We start from the raw sequence: 20388 nt of genomic DNA, 5'->3' as shown, positions 1-20388 counted from the left end.
AGGTCTCCCCTCAGCCTCCTCTTCTCCAGGCTAAACAACCCCAGTTCCCTCAGCTGCTCCTCACAGGACTTGTGCTCTGGATCCTTCACCAGATTCATTGCCCTTCTCTGGACACGCTCCAGCACCTCAATGTCTTTCTTGTAGTGAGGGGCCCAAAACTGAACACAGTATTTGAGGTGCAGCCTCACCAGTGCTGAGTACAGGGGAATGATCACTTCCTGAGTCCTGCTGGCCACACTATTCCTGATACAAGCCAGGATGCTGTTGGCCTTCTTGGCTACCTGGGCAATGTCCAGTAGCTCTCATCCTGCACCATCTCCAGTCACTGCTTTGACTCTGATCCCTTATCTCCTCTAGTAATAGCTCACTTGCTCCTACTTCTCGTTAGGTACATGGAGAGAAAACAAGTGGAAACAGCAATGTCTTCTCTGTTCAACCTCCTTGCTTATGATGAAATATGAAAAGGGGGTGCTTGTTCTGTAAAAATTGTAAAGGGGAAACAAATCTGTTCTTCCTATGACCTTGTGTGGTGGGTTGACCTTGGCTGGATCCCAGGTGCCACCAAGCTGCTCTATCACTCCCCTCCTCAGCAGGATGGGGAAGGGAGAAAATGAGGTAGAAAAAACCCTTGTGGGCCAAGATAAAGGCAGTTTAATAAAAGCAAAAGTGAAGGCCGCACACTGAAGCAAAAGGAAAACAAAGATTTTATTCTCTACTTCCCATCAGCAGGCAATGTCCAGCCACTTCCCAGGAAGCAGGGCTTCAGCATGCATAGCGGTTGCTTCAGAAAACAAATGTCGTAAATAATGAACACCCCCGTTTCCTCCTCCTTTCTCTTAGCTTTTATTGCTGAGTGGACGTCATATGGTATGGAATATCCCTTTGGTCAGTTTGGGTCAGCTGTCCTTGCTATGTCCCCTCCCAGGATCTTGCCTGCCCCCAGCCTACTGGTGAGGGGGGGAAATGTTGGAGAGCCAGCCTTGATGCTGTGCAAGCACTGCTCAGCAGTAGCCAAAACACTGGTGTGTTATCTACACCTTTCTAGCTACCAATACAAAGCACAGCACTATGAGGGCTGCTATGGGGAAAATCTCCATCTCTTCCAGAACCAATACACCTTGTTGAAAGAAAGAAACCAAAGGGGGGGACGGTGCGGGGGGAAAGGCAAGGAGACAGCAGACAGGTACATGAGAACTTCTGCCCACAGGAGTTTGGTGAGGAGAGGGGCATGATGGAACCCTTCTGCCCAAAGAAGGGCCGAGTGCTGCTATGGCAGGACTTCTGCTTCTTCCCAGTTTTGCCTGTATTGCTAATACTGACGGTGTGAGCAAAAGCTGTGTGTATTGGGATGAAGCATCACCCCTTACTTGATGGTCACACCGAGCACAATGGTTTTGGCTCTAGCCTGATGAGAGGAGTATCTGACCAGAGGAGGTAGCGGAGATCAGAGCCAAGCCCTGTGCTATTTGGTCAGTGTGTGTGAGGGGGCAGACATCAGTTCATTTTGCTGAGTATGTGAAGTATAAGATGAACTAAGCCAGCCATCTTCACAGTCCGCTTACTGATACTTCACAATTAAAGGTTAATTTACTGTTGAAGTCCTGTAAAATAAGGCATGCAAAATACTGATGTGTAGATTTGTATTGTGGGACAACAGGCAGCATACAAGGAAAGTGAGTTATAACTCTCTCATGCTGCCTCTCGCCTGCCATCGAAGGTGCCCATTTTATGTAGCAGCCATGTGAATGTCAGTTAAGAGGAAGCATTAAAAAATTAAGCAGTAGTTTGCTAAAACAGTATTGAAGGAGCTACTAAACTTGCTTACATCCATTTTGTTAACTGTTCTGTGTCCCTTGGGTTTACCTGACACTACCTAGATTGTGCAGTATTTCTATTGTAAACATGAATAATTTCAGATACTGCTTTATCTGTTTCAAAGCTCAGATTCAAAGCGTACGTGGCACATAGTGCCCTCTGAAAACCTGCATGGTTTGCAGTGGATGTTTCTCCTTTATATTTACTCAAATAGAAGTGGATATAGTGTTTGCTTCTGAAATTTTTGGTCTGACTGCTGTGACTCTTACTCCAGTAAGTAATGCCAGTAGCATGGGTAGATGGATCTGACAGGGTTGAGAACTAACAGCATGTCAGACGCTTTTCTCCGATGAAGGCTATAGATCAGAGCTAGGAATCTGCTGGAGCCGGAGAGGGTGACAGGGGAATAACATCCCTTTCTCTTCCACCGACAGGGGTAATAACTCCTGGCTCTCTAGGGACAGATTGTAAAAGCCAATAGCCAGAAGCTGTGAAGCAGGGAGGGTAGGAGAATTGAAAATTAAAGAGGGAGTGAAAATTTTGTGTAAGGCTTTAGTGAGATGTTGAAATAAACCATCAAGTGTCATTCTTTTAATTGCCTTATAGTTGATAGAAAGGGTTCTTGTAATATTAGTTTTTAGTACTTCATAAAGTTAAAATATTAGTAAAATACTAGTTAAAATCATTAAGATATACTTATGTGTAGCTACGTATCATATTCTGTGATAACTGCTGCTATTGAAAGAGTGTGGAAAAATGTTTTTACAAGTATTGCTTTAAAATTAAAACCCTTTGAATAGTAAAAAAATTTGTTAATATTGTTACTGTATATAGACATATTTTGAGCATGGTGATGCTGTACGTTGTATACAAATCAGATCATGAATTCAAATGGCTGTGTGTTTTATAGTTGATACCTCTTCAGATGTAAAATTTCACATTGTTGAATCTTTCGTAGTTCACAAGCATTTAAACTTTGGCTGCGTTTGTGTCCAGGAGGAGTGTTCCAGTACTACTAGGTTTTACTAATATTATGATACCTGCGTTATACTGTGAGTCTTTCATTCATTTCTTTGTCAAGCAGTAGCTTTTAACAGTTTAATGATGAACACTTAAAGAAGCAGAACCGTATTAAAAAGGCACAGCTCCTGGACTTTTAAGAGACAGAAGTGCTTAAAAGCGGAATTTTTCATATGAGTTGTTCTTGCTTAGTTTTTAAACTGTGACTGGTGTTTAGTTAAATCTTTTACAGACTCAGTTCACTGAAGGTGACAGAAGTACTCACTTGAGCTCAATGAAAAGTAGACATGACAGTAAATTTTTCAGTCAGAGACAGGAGATCTTGTTATAGGAGTCAGTATGGGGGTCAGGGCAGAGCCTGTTGATGATTGAGGAAAAGAGAAGTAAATTCATTCTGCTTCAGGCACTTTGTCAAGTGCCAGTAGCTTACCATTGAGAACTAGTCACCCGTTCTAGTCTTACGGCCCTAGAGGTCACTCATTTGATATAAATCATAGCACTGCATAGGCTCAGCAACCTATTGCCATTCGAGATGAAATAAAAAAAGAGGAATGCTTCATTCTGAATTGAAATGACTGTGAATATCCTACCACATGTTGCTGTTTAATGCAATATGTGGTTAGATATTGATCTCCAAAATCAAGTCATTAAAATGTGCAGTTTTTGTTTATTGGAATGAAGCAATTAAATGGTTCAGTTATGCCAGACCTTACCTTTTCTGATGAAAACTATTGATTTCTTGCCACAGCTTTATAAGCGACAATGTTTTTGATTACTCTTGACAAACCTCCTTGGAGTGTTAATTAAAATTGTACCAGATGAGCAGGTGTGGGAGATCATTAGATCACCCGGATCACACACTACACTTCATATTCTGCAGCCTTGCATAATGAATAGGGCACAAGAGGGGAAAAACAATATCTTCATCAGCAGAATTAGCATCTTCTCTCTCTTTTCTTTTTTAACTAGGTGACATTACATTTTACAGTACATCCATTTATCAGCTATTGAATAACTTCTACTGCATCCGATGAAATTCAGTTTCTTTTGAAATATTACATTGCTACACAAATGCAAAGAGTTAAGTACTCGGCTGGTTTGTGTGTGAATGCTCGTAAACTCATGATACTGCATTCTTTCAAAAACAAAGCAGGAACTTTAGACATTTTTCTAGATAAGACTTTAATAACGTCTGCATTTTTCTTTTGCTTAACTACACGATGGTATAAAATAGCATGAGAACTATTGATTGTATTGGTTTTGAAAGAGCAAATTATTTCATGATTTATTAATTTACAATAGATTTTTTTGTCTGATGCAAGATGAATCAGTTGATAATTTTTTCACACCTTAATATTATGCTAAGACAATGACTCTGTAATACATTTATTGTACTTGTGTTATACAGTATGAGGATGGAGTCTGCAACTGATTATGAAGCCTGTTGTGATAGGCAGCTCTGTTGACTAGACAGTGCATGGAAAAAAAAAAGGGAGTTAAAACAACTAAGAAAATTAAGGCTGTAATGTGATTAAGGATGGGATATACGATTGGAACAGCAGAGAGAAATGTGCAAAACATTTGATCACAAACTGCTTGGCCTGTAAATAAATAGCTTCAATTTCCATTAACATCATAGGTGAGTCCTAGTCAACAATTAACTAAAAGCTTGTGTGATATGTTTGTAGCTCAGCCCGACTCTTACTGAACTGGCAGTTTGGGACTTAATGATTTTAAACTTAAAAAAAGGGGGATTATTTTTTGGAAATATTTCAAGTAGTAATTGGAAAAAGGGACTGCCAGACCATCAGCAACATTTGGGATAGGTGTTCTCTTGAACAGAGCCAGAGTTAAATGGCGTGTGCCTTTTGACTAAGTTGCCTTTTCTGTGCCTGTTTATCTTTCTGGAAATTAGGTAAAACATACTGTGTAGCACTTGCAGTTCAGCAGTATTGCAGCATTTATTTAATGCTTGTAAAACTTATTTGAAATCCTAGCATAAATGTAAATTGAAATCGCAAATCTAATATACACTTCTTAATGCTTAATTGTGCATCATGCTTTCCAAAACCTCTCCAAAATAGAAATAATGTTGAAAAGAGGAAATCCTGTGTTAACTGTTACGATTGCAGAATTATAAAAGCTAACACATTGCAAAGATGGAAGAGAAGGTTTAGAAGTTACCTATACATTGGAAACGTAGATATATTATTGTCTTCCAGCAGAAATCCAGTTAAGTAATTTGAGTTGTCCCATTGATATAGGTGAGCAATATAAAGGACCTGGATATTAACTCCAGCCAGAGCAGTGACTCCTTTACAATAATAGTGGTATATGTTTGAATGTTGTAATTTGATTGTGTTTTTTGAGCTTGAAGGTAGAATGTGCTGATCACCTTTATTTTTGACCTGAGTCTGTGAGATGTGGATATTCTTGAAGTTATGTAAAGCATTCTTTAAATTAATGAATTTACCACTGCTGACTTCACTAGGAGACATTGCTTCTTTTCATTACGTTTGAAAAGAATGACATTCATTCAAATGCATATAGTTTGCAGGACAATTTTCCATAGACTTAAAATATAATTTGGAGGATCTCTCTGTAATCTTTTTAAAAAATGTATTTCTGTTCCTGGACTATATTTTTTTGGGGTTAGACTGAAAAAAAGGAAAGAGGAGATTATTCCCAAACAGTGACTGAAATTGCCATGTACATAATGTTTGCTTGGTAGCTTCAGTGTGGATGAAACAAGATTGATTCTTGCAGGATGGTTTAACATGGATACCTCTGTAACAGCCAGTATCACCTGGTACCCTTTGGAATAGCCTTCGTGAGAGGCTGTTAAACAAAGTGGAATGGAAACTGATACCTACTCTCAGCCTCTGTCAGAGGTGAGGTATAATGTGAGAAACCTTGGAGTGTTGCCGCTTATGTGCTACCTTTCTGGTGGATAAATATGTTACCGCAACAGCTTGTAAAAGTCAAACTTATAAGAGCTAAACTTTGCAGGAAAAAGCGAGTAACAAAAAAGATTAAATAACCTAACAGATATAACTGAAAGAGAAAGAAGATCATATGTGTAAGCATCTAGGGTGTATTTTTCCACGTTGTTCTGTACTTTTGTTCCTGTTGATCTGAGATTTTAAAAAAAGATGAATGATATTAAGATTTTCACTGGCATTCCAGATGTATCAAATAATTTGTTAAATAATAATACTTCTGGATGTAGAAAACCAGTTTTGTACTACATGATCAACATCCTAAGGGAAGGCCGAGCTAAATTGTTTCAATTTTGTACCCTAAAATTGAAAATACTTTTTTTTGTATGTGAATGCATCCAAATAAGCTTTCAGACTTCTGCCTTTTCTGCTTTCCAAAAGTATTAATTGTATAAAGCTGAACTGAAGTGGTAGTTATGTGAAGATGCAGAATAATAGCAACAACATTAATTCTGCTTTCATAGTTCCTTTAATTTCAGGAGTCAAAGCATTTCACAATCAGTGATTAAACATGAAATGGCCAACATGCCTAAAAGACAGCTTTGATCACCTGCAGAGTATACATCACCAACTATCCAAAATGTAGGCAGGATATAATGTAGTATATTATTGGATAGTCATGGAAAAAAAATCTCTGTGCTTCCAACTGTTGTTTTCCTATCTTTTCTTTTTTTTTTTTTTTTTTTTTCCCCCAGAACAATTACATCATTGTGTTTATTAGTAACTTTTTTCTTTTGTTGCATTCAAAAGGCTGTTAGCCACATTGCATGTAAAATAAGTGAAACCTGGAATCTCTCAGGATTAGTGGTTCTCTTTATTCTTTGCTCCATATTGAAAATCATTCCTGTCAGCTGATGCTCTCCAAGCTGCCTGGAAGAACTTTGGCATAGTTTTCCTAACCTTTCAAACAGTAAAAGCAAAACTCTGCTTTGATTTAAAAAAAAAAAAAAGCAAAAAAAAAAAAAAAAAGCAAAAAAAAAAGCTGGAGGACTTTGGCCCGGAGCCATTAAGGATGCAGGCGACTGCACTGCGGTCTGACAGCATATTCCACAAAACACTGCAAAGTTCTCCTCAGGGTCCCTGGAGTGGGCTGAGGCACTTTGCTTGTACTTAACATATATCAACTGTCACCCGACGGCAGTCGGTGTTGAACTGAACACAATGGAACATCCAGATGGTCTAAACAAAGCGAACAAATGTTCACTGCTATTAAAAGCTGTTTACATCAACTTCCAGTATTTCATGTGCTGAAGTTTATATTGTGTCACTACTGGGGCGCTTAGCTCCATCCTCAGTTCATATCAGGGATTTCTAAACTATTGTTGCTTATGTGTTAAAATAATGTTCGGAATATGCCTTAAATACATGCCACTGAACGTGTATGGTTTTTTTTTAAATCGGAAATTGGTCATTGTATGCTAATCGCATGCTTTCAAATATTGTAATTGATTGTCCCATCTAATTTCCCCTTGCTTTTCCCCCAGTGTAGCCTCCTTCCAGCACCTCCTCCGCCAAACGTGCGCTGAGCATGTACAGCGCCGTGCCAGCTCCTCTCGGGCACATCACCCATCGCTGCCGGACTGGATCGCCTTGGCGCCTTAGCACAGAGTGCCACTGGTGCCCGCTGCCCGTCTGATGGGGATGTTTGTGCACGGCATAGCTTGCTGTCTTCCCTGAAAGACTCTGAGGTATCTACCGCTGTCTTATTAGCGATTAAGATGTGTAAGTGACAAATGGACATTTTACATCTCCTTCCTCTGACCCTTGTTCCTGGTATCCACTTTACTGAAAGTCCAGATCCCTGCCTTCTACTCGCTAAAATAAATTAATTGGTGGGAGACACAAGCTTAGCGCAGCCTATTCTTTTTCATGAAGCTGCAATGAAATTCTTAGGAAGACTGTGAATGAGGAAATCTTTCCAAAACAGTGCTGTATTTTGCAAGCGTCGTTTCTGGTTAATTGTGTACTGCTCTTGAAAGAATGACCAAAAGTGCTTGAAGCACTAAAAAAAACCCCTTAATTGCACTGGTTTAAAGAATTGAGAGATATAATATTCTTTTAAATATGAGTGAAAGATCGCTTGCAAGCTGTTATCCATCTGCAGAGTATTTGTTTACAAAATACAAATCAACTGTTTTTTCAATTTGTTTTAAGATGAATCCTAACCGGCCCTCCCTCCTCCCCACAAACATCAGATTGTTAAGGTCTTAGAGAATATCAAATTGGACCATTAGCCTTTTCAATTAAGGACCTTTTTTTTTTTGGTTTGTGCCCTGTAGACCTAGCTGGTCACTGTGGTACAAATAATAAAATGAAAAAACAAGGCACTTGAAAAACATTTTTAAACCACAAGAACCTAATGTTGGTGTTTACTATTTCTTTAGAATACCAGTTTTATTTATCCCAGCATATGTCATTCAGCTGCTTGTCAGCGATAGCACTAACTTTCACAAAATGGACAAAAATGTGCATATTTCTTCCGAGAGAGAAATCCTGTCACACTTTATAGGTTTTGAATAAATAGAGCTCTGCAGCATCAAAACAGGGCTACTGTAAACATGTTCTGCAGGTCTATATGGAGTATGGCAATATTCTTTCTAAGATGTTTATGCCATGGAGAAGATTTTTGACAAAGTATTATAATTCTTGAAGTTAGTGCATTTACAAAGTGATTAGGGAAATTGTCATTCTGAATTCAGGAGTTTTCTTTAATAAGCTATTAATATTAAAAAAGGTTGGTAATTTTATAATACATAATACACAATTTTTTTGCTTGCTTACAAATAGTAGTTGTTACTCTCTAAGCCTATTAATTACGATATTGAATACAAGAGTTTGGATGCTACAAGACTTTTACTTTAGTATTGAGAAATATGATGTGATTTGTTACTTTGTAAGTGTGATTTTAACTGCCTCTGTAAATGTATGAATGAACGATTGAAGCTGTCTCCATCTTGCTTGGTGTTTTTAAAAACTTACAAAACAGAGGTACTTGCAATAAAATGTAATGTTTTATAGAGCCATTTTCCTTTCCTGACAGTAATATGTGACCATAGTGTAAGATAAAAATACTAAATTTTAATATCTAGTTTCACTATTAGTTGTGAAGGTGATATGGCAAATAGTGCATTTTTCCTGGTGTGTTCTAGCTGATAATAGTTATGTTGAATACAAGACCAATTCCTGTTTTCAGAAGCTTTGAAGATGAGGTTCCCAGATCCAAATAACTGTATGCATAACATTTTCAAGTCAGTTCCATTTCATTCTTAGCTTTAATAAAATATTTAACTTTTTGAAATCAACAGCCTAATCTTGTTTGTGGGCTTCCCCACCCCCCCAAATGCTGCAGAGAACCAGAACAAACTCCCAGGTTTTTCATGCTCTTCTTGCTATTATTTTTTTGTTGCATGGCTAAATCTCCTTTCCTTAGTGCTGTGTCTGTTGTACAAAGACCAAATCCTTGGCTTGGCAAACATCCTTAGGAATAAAGTTACTGCTGGTAATTTCCTTTAAGTTCTGCAACGCCCACATCGTTTTCAGAGATGAAATGGCTCCTTACAGGCATCTTTTTCTGTGGAATGTAATGGAAGGGGTCTGATAAATCTCTGTCATGAAAGGTCTGTGATTCACCTTATTGTCCTGAGTTTTTCTGTCATTCTCCTGTCCCCTGAATCCTTGAACCCAGCAGGTATACAGCACTGCTCTGCACAGAGATCGTCTCCTGGCGTTATGGTGAACTTTGCTTGCAGGACACATGCTCTAGAAACACCAGGGTAAGGTTTTGCACAATGAACTTGTACAACGTTCAATTCTTATGGGGTCAGTGCATCAGAAACATATGAAATATCTAGGAGTAGGGTTAAACCCTGGTGACACTGGTGGGCACAGCATCTGAGACTTCTTTGCTGGAAGGTCAAGCTAATTCCAATGTTATGTTGGAACATGACAATAAAAGAACCGAATATTATTCTGCATTACAAAATTATTAATCTCTGATATTTCTATTCCTTCTGTGCCGGGGGTTTGTTGCCAAAATTATAGGAAGTGGATGCATGAGGAAATGTTTTACAGTAAAGGTGACATCATTAATATTAAGTATTTCACTAAACAAGACCTTTCTTGACCATGCAGAATGACAGAAAGATTTGACTTCACTTAAGGGCGCCCCGAGAGGTATCAGGACAGAAAACTCTTACAAAACCACGGTTCTCATGCTTGACAGGGGTCAAGCATTGTGCCCGCTGTAGATGAGCCATTTGGAGCCAGATTGTCAATCCAAACGCAAGCTGCTCCGTTTCCTGTTTATGCCTGTGCAGAGTTACACATCCTGACTTGCTCGCCTTCAGCTGCAGGTTTTTCCGCACTCCCTAGGAGATTTCTTCCTTAAAATGGCTTGTTATTTATCATTTAAGTAAGCCATTGGAATTTTGTTAATTCCTGTTTTACTTAGCACATGCAAAATGGTATCGTTAGCTAAAGGAAGATAATGTTAAGGTAGTAAGAGTTACTGATTCTACTAATTAAATGACCTTTGCAAAACAAAAAATCTGATCAGGCTATGTCTGAATGTAGAGAACCGATGCCAAGTTTACTGCTTCACAGAGGCCTGGCCTATTGTATATCTGACCTGAGGTTATCAGCAATTAAAACCTGGTCTGGTAATTTAAAAATAAGCTTTTTGTGTATTACACATTTACATTTTTCCATCTGTCACAAGATTCATTAAACATGTTTGCAGCATAAAGGGACATTCTTAGCAGAGCTGTTAGCTTGGTATGTTTATGAAACTCCTCCATGGACAGAGACTGTTAGGAATTATTTGTTATTCAGCAGTATATCCCAAGTAGTTATCTTTTTGTTTTTAATTCCCCCATCCAATAAAGTGAACTGAAAACCAAACATACCTGACAGTTCACTGTGCTTTGTCCTTTCCCCTTAAATTGGAGCACAATGAGAAATCTGTTTGTAGCCAGGTTAGCCCTGTCAGAGTTGTTCTGCATTGGCTAAGTCATGGCTTTCTTTAAAGCTAAAGTTTTGCTAAATTTAATGGGCTTTCTTATAGGTAGCAAAGAACTTCTATTAATTTCCTACATGCCTGGCTTAAAAGCTAAAGGAGGGTAGTTACTGAGGAAGGAGATTGCTAATTAAGCCTTACTTCCAAGCAAATGTGCGTGCTATTTGATAAAATGACTGACAATGAACTATATATTCCTCCCTCCACTTCTCTTGTTGCTTTACTGTAATTAGATCTTTAACACTTGCTACGCTGATTTATATAAAAGCATCAGATTGAAGTTGGAGGGGATCTTATTAATCTAACAGTAGACTTTCGCATAAAATAATTGATATATGTCATGAGCAGAGTAAGTGTATAATAAAAAGTCAGAGTATGTTGAACAAGCATAATTACAAGGGGGGAAAAAAAGAGCATTTTGCAGCTTTCCTGCAAATTTGATGGAATTAAGAGGAGTCATACTTTCACCTTAGTAGGAGCAGGACTGCACATGATCTTCAGCTGGCATCAATGGGCCTAGTTTGAAAGTTAATGGCCCTTTTGCCCTTTACAGCTTCAAAGAATATACCTATGAGATACTGATAAAGAATTTGACAAAAATATCTAAGCACCTATAATGAAAATTAGAAGTTCTTCATTTGATCACTTATTCCAAGTTTGTGAATGACTCCATTAAGCTTGGTCGCACTATCTTTGCTTATTAATATGGTTTATATCAGTATGGTATCTAAATACTTGCCAAGGATTAGTGGGTTTTAATTTAGTGATACACGATGAGGCAGAAAAATCTCATTGCTCCCATTTGACACACTGAAACCGAGCAACTTTATGTAGTGTTAATGTTATTAGTGTAAGACTGTTTGAGGCATGTCTTAAGCCCTTAGTCTTTCCAGTTCCAACTCTGAGACAGGCTCAGCCACTCATCCTACAAACTTAAGTACCAAAGAGTCACACCTGACACCTGTGTTCTGAACTTTGTCCCCATTCAAAACTCCCTCCCTCCCCAACAAAAAGAAAACCCAAAGCAAACAAAAAACCCAAACAAACCACTCCAAGCCACAAGTCAGCTTTGGAAAAGTCATTACAGAAAATATCATTCATATACACAACTGAATGAATTCCTTTTCTCCCAAGGGATGATTATATTTAATGATGGAGTAGAGCTGAGGTTTGGAAATTTGGTCTTAATAGATGTTAAACTAATCATTAAATGCAATCAAGTTTATTTCCTATGTTATTTGAAGTCAAAAGGGTGGTCAAAGTCTCTTTCCAGACATTCCCTGTTGTCTTGATAAATTTTGTTAAATAACAGCTGATGAGAGTATTTATATCTTGAGTAAAGTGAGTATTGTTTGACTATAATTTTCTATTTTTATCATCATTTATTGTTTGCTTCTTACATTATAGATGTACTTGATGTAAATTGCAGAAAATAGCATTTTAAACCTTTTTTCCTCAATTGTCTTTTCAGTACACGTAAGATCATGAAAACACTCTGCAGTACCCAAGTTAACTTTAGAATGGTTAAGCAGCAATTCCCTTGATGACCATGTTCACATTGTGAGATGCATCAACACACATGTTTTGTCTATCAGGCCAACAGAATATCCCATTTAGGGCTTTTCCCCACAGTAATCAAGGCTGAAGACAGCAAAACAGCATTCCCTTCAGAGGATGCAGCAACAAAATGAACTCAACATTTGTTAGAGACTAAGCCCTGGTACTAGTTCCTTTTTGCAATATATTGTAGCGTGACTTCAGTTTCCTATAGCGAAGGCAGCCAAGGTAAAAAGCACAAGCCTGCAGATTAATTTAGCAAAAATTTGTTGCTATGCATAAAGCTCCTTAGGTTCAGACTTGTTGCTGGTCGAAGCTGGCCTATTGACCCTCGTCCACTCTAGCTGGGTAAAGCTGCAGGTCTTTGCTAAGGTATGCTTGCAGCTTGAAATGTCTCAGGCTCTAATTAAATGGAGAACACATGTAAATAGCCTTTCCAGATGTTTTAGTTAATGTAACTAATATCAATCTGAGCCTAATGCCTTCCTTTATTTAGGAGGTGAAAGTGTTGTTGTGAAAAACTGTGGCTTTGAAAATTTTAAAACATGCTATTTGTTTTCCTCTTATGATTTTCACTAATTTTTTTTCTTTTATTTATAGCAAACCCCATTTTGCCTGCAAGAAGCATATTGGCCGCCTTTTCCTGAAAAAAACCCCTGGCTGGCATAAAAGCAAATAGCCTGTGGATTTGGCAAGATGATAAACAGAAAGATTGTCATTAGTTTCAAAAGATTTCTCTTCCATTTGCAGTGGAATATTACATTATGCCTCTAGTTGAGAAATGTGACTAGTAATCTCACTTTTATGCACCTTGGGATGGCTTGCTGGAGACCACTCAAAATTTTACTTTAAAAACCAAACAAACAAAACCAAGGTAAACAAACAAAACAAGCTATGTTCACAGCTTTGTTTTAAAATACATTAGACATATTTTTACTAAGGACCCACTTTTATCAGCCTGTTCTTTGTAGAATTCTCACCTGCTTTGATTATTTGATAAAGGCTAATTTTGTTGGGTTGTTTTGCCTTTGTTTAGTTTCTTTTTTTTTTTTTTTTTCCAGAATTCTTAACCTTTCCATACTTTCAGTGTATTTTTAAATTATTGCAAAAATTCCCCTTCCTTCTCCTGTGGCTAGCAGGAAGCCAGCAGGATACCAATACTGCTTACTCACGGAAATTAAAAACAAAACAATAGGTAAGAAAAATAAAGAAATAGAACAAACAAGAGACACTATCTTTTCTCTTAAAGCTTAATGTGTTGCGCATTGGTTATTCAATATATTGGAGCTTAAAGTATTGAAGCCTCCCTGGGAGAGTTTCTGCAGAATTTGGCTTCTATTTGTTTCAGTGTCTGCAATTGAAATATAGTGTTGAACTATTAGTCCTGTCTGCATGCCCATAAAATGGGTAAAAAAGCAGTAAGCCACCAACAGTAGCCTTGCAGCCCAGGGTCCGTATTCAAGGTGTGATAGTTTATATGGAGACGCGGTCTATCTATTAATTTATTTTTCTCATACCCCTGCAGACGCCGACATTTATGGGACTCACCAGGCAGGTGCAGGTGATGTCAGGTTGTCTGGGTATGTGTTCATCAATACCCTCAATGCGTGAGGTCTCTTTCACTCTCCTGTCAAGTCTTTCCTGAGGTGTTTGGAGTATCCCGTGTTCCTGCTCCCAAGCAGAACCTCAGTGTATGCCAGGGGAGCGCTTTCCTTTGAGTGCACCAGCCCAGACAAGGGCACCAACAACTCCTCATTACCTTGCTCATGCTCTTAAAAATGACCTTTGTGTAAAACAACAAAACAAAGCAAAAAAACCCCAAACAAAAAACCCCCCAAACCCAAAAAACACAAGACAAGGGGGTGGGGGGAAGTATGCTTCCATCGTCTTTTGTCTTTCTCCTGGTGATGCTGGTGATACGATTGTGTGATGAAGTTGCCTATTTCCCCTTGAATCAAAATATAGCTCCTTAGGGTGTCTATTTGAAACATTTTTGATGCAATTACTTAATTTGCATTTATGGAACTCGTAACGCATCCTCCCTTCAAAAAACATTGATTCCAAGTTCTCAGTCTCATATTTCCCTCCAAAGTTTACCTATCTTTTATTTTCTTAAATCTTTATTTTAAGTTCATCAGCACCATGGACATATGATCAGAGACTTGTATCCAATTCAACATCTTCACTCTAGACTTTGGGATAAATAGACTTCTCCATTTGCCACTGACATGTGTGTGAAGAACAGCTCATAACATTATTGAACTCCATTGATTTTTCATAAAAGTTTAATAAGATGATACAGGTCAAAAGCTTTGCAAAATTTGCAATAAATTCCTGTGGCGATCTGAACAAGACTTAGTGGAGAGAGCTAACACCAGCGGAATTTAAATACACATGGAATTATATGGTGGGTAACAAGGACTTGAAACTTTTTGGTTAATCATTTTGAACCTTGGATTTCGGATGATGAGATTCATAGCACTGTATGGCTCTCCTTGTTTTTGTTTTCTTGTGTGCCTTGTGTGCCTAGTTTTTACAGGTGACTTGCACATAACAACTGCTTTAGTAGGCAACAGATCTCAGAAAAATACTTGAATCATTCCCCCCAAAAAGGAAACCTCAGATTTACATGTAAGAAAATTGTTTCCTTTTTTGCCCATCCTCCCCTCCGCCCCCCTCCCCTGACCAACATTGCATGGATGCATTCAAATCAGGCGAGGCTCCAGCTGTGCTAGTTTTTAACCACGTCCGGGGCACAGCTGTCTAACAAGTTCCCTGAGCTGGTTACAGTATGAGTTAGATGGCATTTAAAAATTGGCTGGGCAAAATGCAGAAGCAGTGGGAAATCAGCTACGTATGTCCTCCGGGCTTACGGTACAGACAACACCTCTTGCAGAAAGCCTCAGCTGATCCTCCAAGATCTCAGAGGTTGTCCCCAGGCCCTGTCCCCTCCTCCGTGCCAGTCTGGGAGCCACTGGTGGGGGCAGCCTGAACTGGAGCATCGCTGCTGCCGTGCTCGTGGCGGCTGGCCAGAGTCGCGGGCTGAAGACTGGCCAGGTCGGTCTGAGGAGCCGTCCCTCAGGACGTGAATTTCTCAGGAGCAGCAAAACCTTTTTATGGCTTTACTTTGTTCCCTGAGACTGCAGACTGCAGAGGAACAGGATGTTTATTATGCATACGGTGACCGTTCCCGCTGACGAGGGGCTGCCTCCAGGGTGGGCACAGCTCCCTTCTGGGGGCTGCGCAACTGAGCTTTGCAGCTGTGTTGTGTAGGTGCAGGTCCTGAGGACCTCCAGTGGCGCTGGGGGCTGCGCCTGGGAAGTCTGTGCCTGGCTGTCCTTATTTCCCTTTTCAGCACCAGGAGGCATGTTCTTCTCTCCTCCTGTGCTTAGTACTTGGCTCTTCCTAGTGCTGGTAGGTGTGTTGCCTGTTTGTGCTCTCCGCACTGAACTCCAGACCTTGGTGCAGCTCTGCTCAGATGGAGGGAGAAGGAGAAGGATTCGAAACCCAGGTTTGGTTCCTGCCCCTGCCACTGACGCACCCCAGGACTGCTTCATTCCCTTTGCCTCTTTTTAGCTTGATTATCTCTTTCACAAAAAAACACCACCTCAAAGCATCATCACTCCCACCTTTAAAAACTTACACTGCCTTTTCTGGGCTTTGGGCTAGGAATGCCATAAGATAACGTGAAGATTTCACTAAATTGCAGTCTTGCCTGTAGTGTGGTAGTGGTCCCATACAGCTTTTCAGGAAATCGTGCGTCATCTTCCTCCCAAATGCACTAGGGATAGAATTTAATGCAAGTAAGGTGCCATGTTTAATCTAATCCTTAGCATTATCAAATGATGTTTTACGTATAGGAAGATACGTTAAAAGTCATCATTAGCTGTTGTTTCTGTGTCATGTATACTATATAGATGACTTCATGAAAAGGTGTAGAATTTTCTTTTGAATTCAAAATCACAAGATATAGTTTACTGGGAACATTAATAAGTTTTGGGCACAGGTTTTGTGGCATGGGGCAATATCGTATTAAAAATAGCCAAGAAAGCCAACTTTCATATGGATCTAAAACTGAAAAATTAGTTTTGTGCTCCCTTGCTAGCTGGGCAGTATAAGGGAGGACAATTCAGTGCATAAATCTAAAACCCTCTGGAAAACATTCTTTATAGCTCCAATAAAGTCCTCTAGCTAGTTCAGTGTTTGCTGTTGACACCAAAGACACCTGAATATTTGTTAATGTACTGAAATGTCTCAGAGGGTCACCAGTAAGAACTGTGCATTTTCTGGTATGGCACACAGTTTTAAAAGGTTCCTCTCTATTACCATCTTCATTGCTGTCCTACGGATGAAAAACCAGGCAATTCTCTATTTGCTTTATGCGCTGCCTCAGTGCAATGGCTGTGTCCCAGAGTGATGCACTAGAAGAATCAAGTATGAACCCAAAACTGGCAAGATGATTCTATAAGAGATATAAATCCCCTCTTCTCCAGAGGTTATTTCTGCTCTGCAGAACTTATTTCCGTGCTTGGGTTAATGTTCAGGTTTTCTTTGTAGGTTGTCTTTTATTCTAAAAACTGAATTGCAATCCTTCTGTTCACCTATTAAATTTTTGGGTTCTGTATATTGTACAATATTTTTAAGGGGTGGAATTATTTTTTCAATTATAGTTCTTGAAATTAAATGGTTATTTTCTCTATAATCTTTCCTGCTTAGTGGTGGACTTGGAAGTGTTAGGTTAATGGTTGGACTGCATGACCTTAGAGGTCTTTTCCAACATAAATGACTCTATGATTCTGTCATTACCTTCAGAAAGACAGTCCAGCAATGGTTGAGGTGCTGGTATTTTATAATTAGCATCCTTTAATTAAAATACATTTTCATATAATTTTAATTTATCCAGTACATATGGCAGGCGCTAGATCTTTGCGCAATATCTGTTGCTACTAAGACACTGTAATTTGTTAGTACTTCAGCATCTGATCTGTTCTACGTTTCCTTCACGCAGATGTGTCTTGATGATGTTTCCATCAGTACTTATTCTGATGGAGTGTGTTTGTGTAAAGATTAGGACCCGGAGCTGGTTAGCAGGTTTCAAAAGTCATCACCCTGGCCAGAGTGATACTTTTTCTATGTCTGCAAGCCAAGGTGGCTCACCAAGCAAAAGGCATCTTCTGAGCTGGGGATGGACCGAGGAAAGGGGTTTGGAGGAGCCCTGTTGCCCACTGGTGGGTGGACAGCGCAGGTCTCGGCTGCTGCCTCTTGCCTTCGCACCAGCTCTGCTCTCAGGTGTAGCTGGAAGGGCAGGGTCCTATGGATCACCTAGCCCTGTGATGCATGTTGAATCCTGAGGACTGGACAAGGTAGGAGATGAAAATAGTTTATTTTTTATTTCTGTTCTGCACTCCCAAACTCATTCTGTAGCTTTCCCCAAAGTCACTCAGGTTGGATAGGTTTTGTTCCCCCCACCTCCCCATACGTGTAAAGTGGGGATTCACCTAGGTGAAATGTTTTTGGGACCTACAGGGGAAAGGGACTGTACATATGCCAAGAATTTCTTTTTTTTTCAGGTCTGTGATACGGCAGTTGATTTTATACATAAGCAAAGTTATTTTTATTTTTCCCACCTTTTGAAAATTGAGCACCCCTTTTTGTCGTCTTGGCTACATTTTCTCATGAATCTCTTACTCTGGTAATGCGTGTTATTTTTTGCCTTCTCTGCAAAGACTTGTGATTTTCAAATGTGTATGAGTAGAATTTATCCCCCCTCCAGTAATGTTATGACTACTTATGTTTTATGCTTCTGAAGGATTCAGCACTGTGGGAAAATATAGAAAGCTGTGTGCCAAAGAAATAGAAGAATATGAATGTATTCAAATGAAGGGAAATAAAAATTGAATCCAGACTCACATTTGCCTGTAAATTATTAGAATTTGTACAAGTGTAATTTAATAGAGAGTAACTTAACTGTGGCTCAGTAAGGACATACTTTATCCTGCATGCGAACAATAAGAATGCGTTTTTTATTCAGAAGTAGAGTTGATGTGTTAGGCAGGGAAAACAGTGTCTCTTACAGGTTACATTAGACTATTGGAAAATATTAACGTAGGGAATCTTAGAGATAAGTCTAGAAAAAACAAGTCAGCATTCGTAAAATTGAGTTATTTATGTATAAATGGATTTCTTTATAGGGGTTGAGTGTTTTCATTGTCAGCCAGACTCATCCAAGGGATGAGCTCTGAACTTGGGGATGCAGTTAACTCCAAACACTCAGGAAACTGTAAGCACTGATTTCTGTCAGAGGCCTCTGCATTATCTCCTTTGTCTTCTCTGCCCTCCCTGCCTTGTCCCTCTTGCTTTCCCCCTCCCTCCTTGGCAGTTCTGGCTTCCCTTGCGTTGTCTCAGGTCTGCTCACCTGCCCGTGGAGGTGGACCCTGATGCCAGCATGTGGTGCTGACTTCCACAAGACTGTCTGAAGGTGGAAGCACTCCAGGAGCCACTGAGTTGAGGACTGCCAACACCAGCAACATTGGGCTCTTATCATTTTCACAGCGGCTTTGTGGCCCAGCATAACTTGCACTGCCCTGAGCAGGGACAAAGGACATCCAGAGAGGTTGCAAGAGATCCCAGAGCCATCAGCACACACCACACAGGTAGTGGGAAGAACCAGAGAGAGCTGTTGAGCAGCAGTGACCTCTGTGCCGAACGCAGCCACCTCTCAACAGCGGAGGTTGCAGGAGCACAGAGAAGGAGGGCAAAAAGAGCCTGGAGTTTATGGGGAGCAGTACGTATGCAGAAATAGGCCATGTCTTCTCTGGTGGAAGAAACGTGCTGCCATGGACATGCCACGGTGTTGAGTGGGCGGGGGGAAGGTCCCCAAGGAGGGGGCTTGGCTCAACCCTGGGGATGCTCACGGGAACTTCAGCCAAGTGCTTTGAAATGAAACGTGTTCTTGTTTCCTGCCTGGGAAGAGCTGTGCCCTTAGGAAATGGGCAACTCTTTGAATGTAGAGGGCTTGTGTCTAAGCTAACTTCTCTGGTGCCAGAAAAGGAGGAGCCCAGCAAGCGTGGGGCTGAGGAAAGGGAATGCAGCTGAAGGCTTTGTGTGTGTTACTATTGTTTTCTGCAATAATTGAAGCACCTGCATAATTGTGTTTGAAGTGCTGTAAGTGAAATTAACGAATAATTTATGAAAAAATAATGGGAGGAAAGATTTACAATGTGGCCATAAAAATAATTTTGCGTTAAGCTTTTAAACTTTCACCTTTGTATATAAAGCTCTGTAGTCCCAAAGAAAACCCAAGCAGCTTTCATTATTTTTTATTTCCCTTTTACCATATAATTTGCATGGTCAGTTGTTGGTCAGGGCGTGGGGCACTAGCCTGTGGAGTGACGGGCACCTTTCCCTGTTCAGCCCCTGTGCTTCCCTTCTGCCACCAGTCCTTGAGCCTGGGAGACAAGTGCTCTTGGGCTTCTGCTACGCTGCCTCCTGTGACGGTCTTGATGCATCCCAAGGTCCATTAGGACAGAGGGAGGAAAAAAGGATTTGTTAGTCCCTGAAAATAGAGGCGAGCAGACATCAAAATACCTGAAAGCTTGTAAGACCTCGTCTTACAAGGATACAATGTTCGCCGTTACTGATGCTTCTAAGAGCTCCCTATCCGTGCTCTAGTTTCTGCTTTTGCTTATGCTAGAGGAGTGACAGCAAGAGAGAATCGCGGGTCTGAAATTTTCCATTGTTGATGTTGCTTGGGTTTAGTTTTTCTGAAAGATTTTTAAGGCAGGCACTTTCTTCTCATTTTCCTTCAGTTTATTTTTATTTGTACAGATTTTTTTCTTTTTGTTTCTTTTTTTCTTTTCTGTTTGTTCCCAGATGACAATTTTGTTTTCTCCTTTCTGTCTTTATTTTCCTGCAGGTACTTTGTTTTTCCTGTTGTACTTTCTCTTCTGTTATGTTCCAGTGTTCATTCTGGTTTTGACCTTT

This window comes from Pelecanus crispus, chromosome 5 (assembly GCF_030463565.1).
Source record: "Pelecanus crispus isolate bPelCri1 chromosome 5, bPelCri1.pri, whole genome shotgun sequence".
In the NCBI taxonomy this organism is placed as follows: Eukaryota; Metazoa; Chordata; class Aves; order Pelecaniformes; family Pelecanidae; genus Pelecanus; species Pelecanus crispus.
This window is presented reverse-complemented; position numbering follows the sequence as displayed.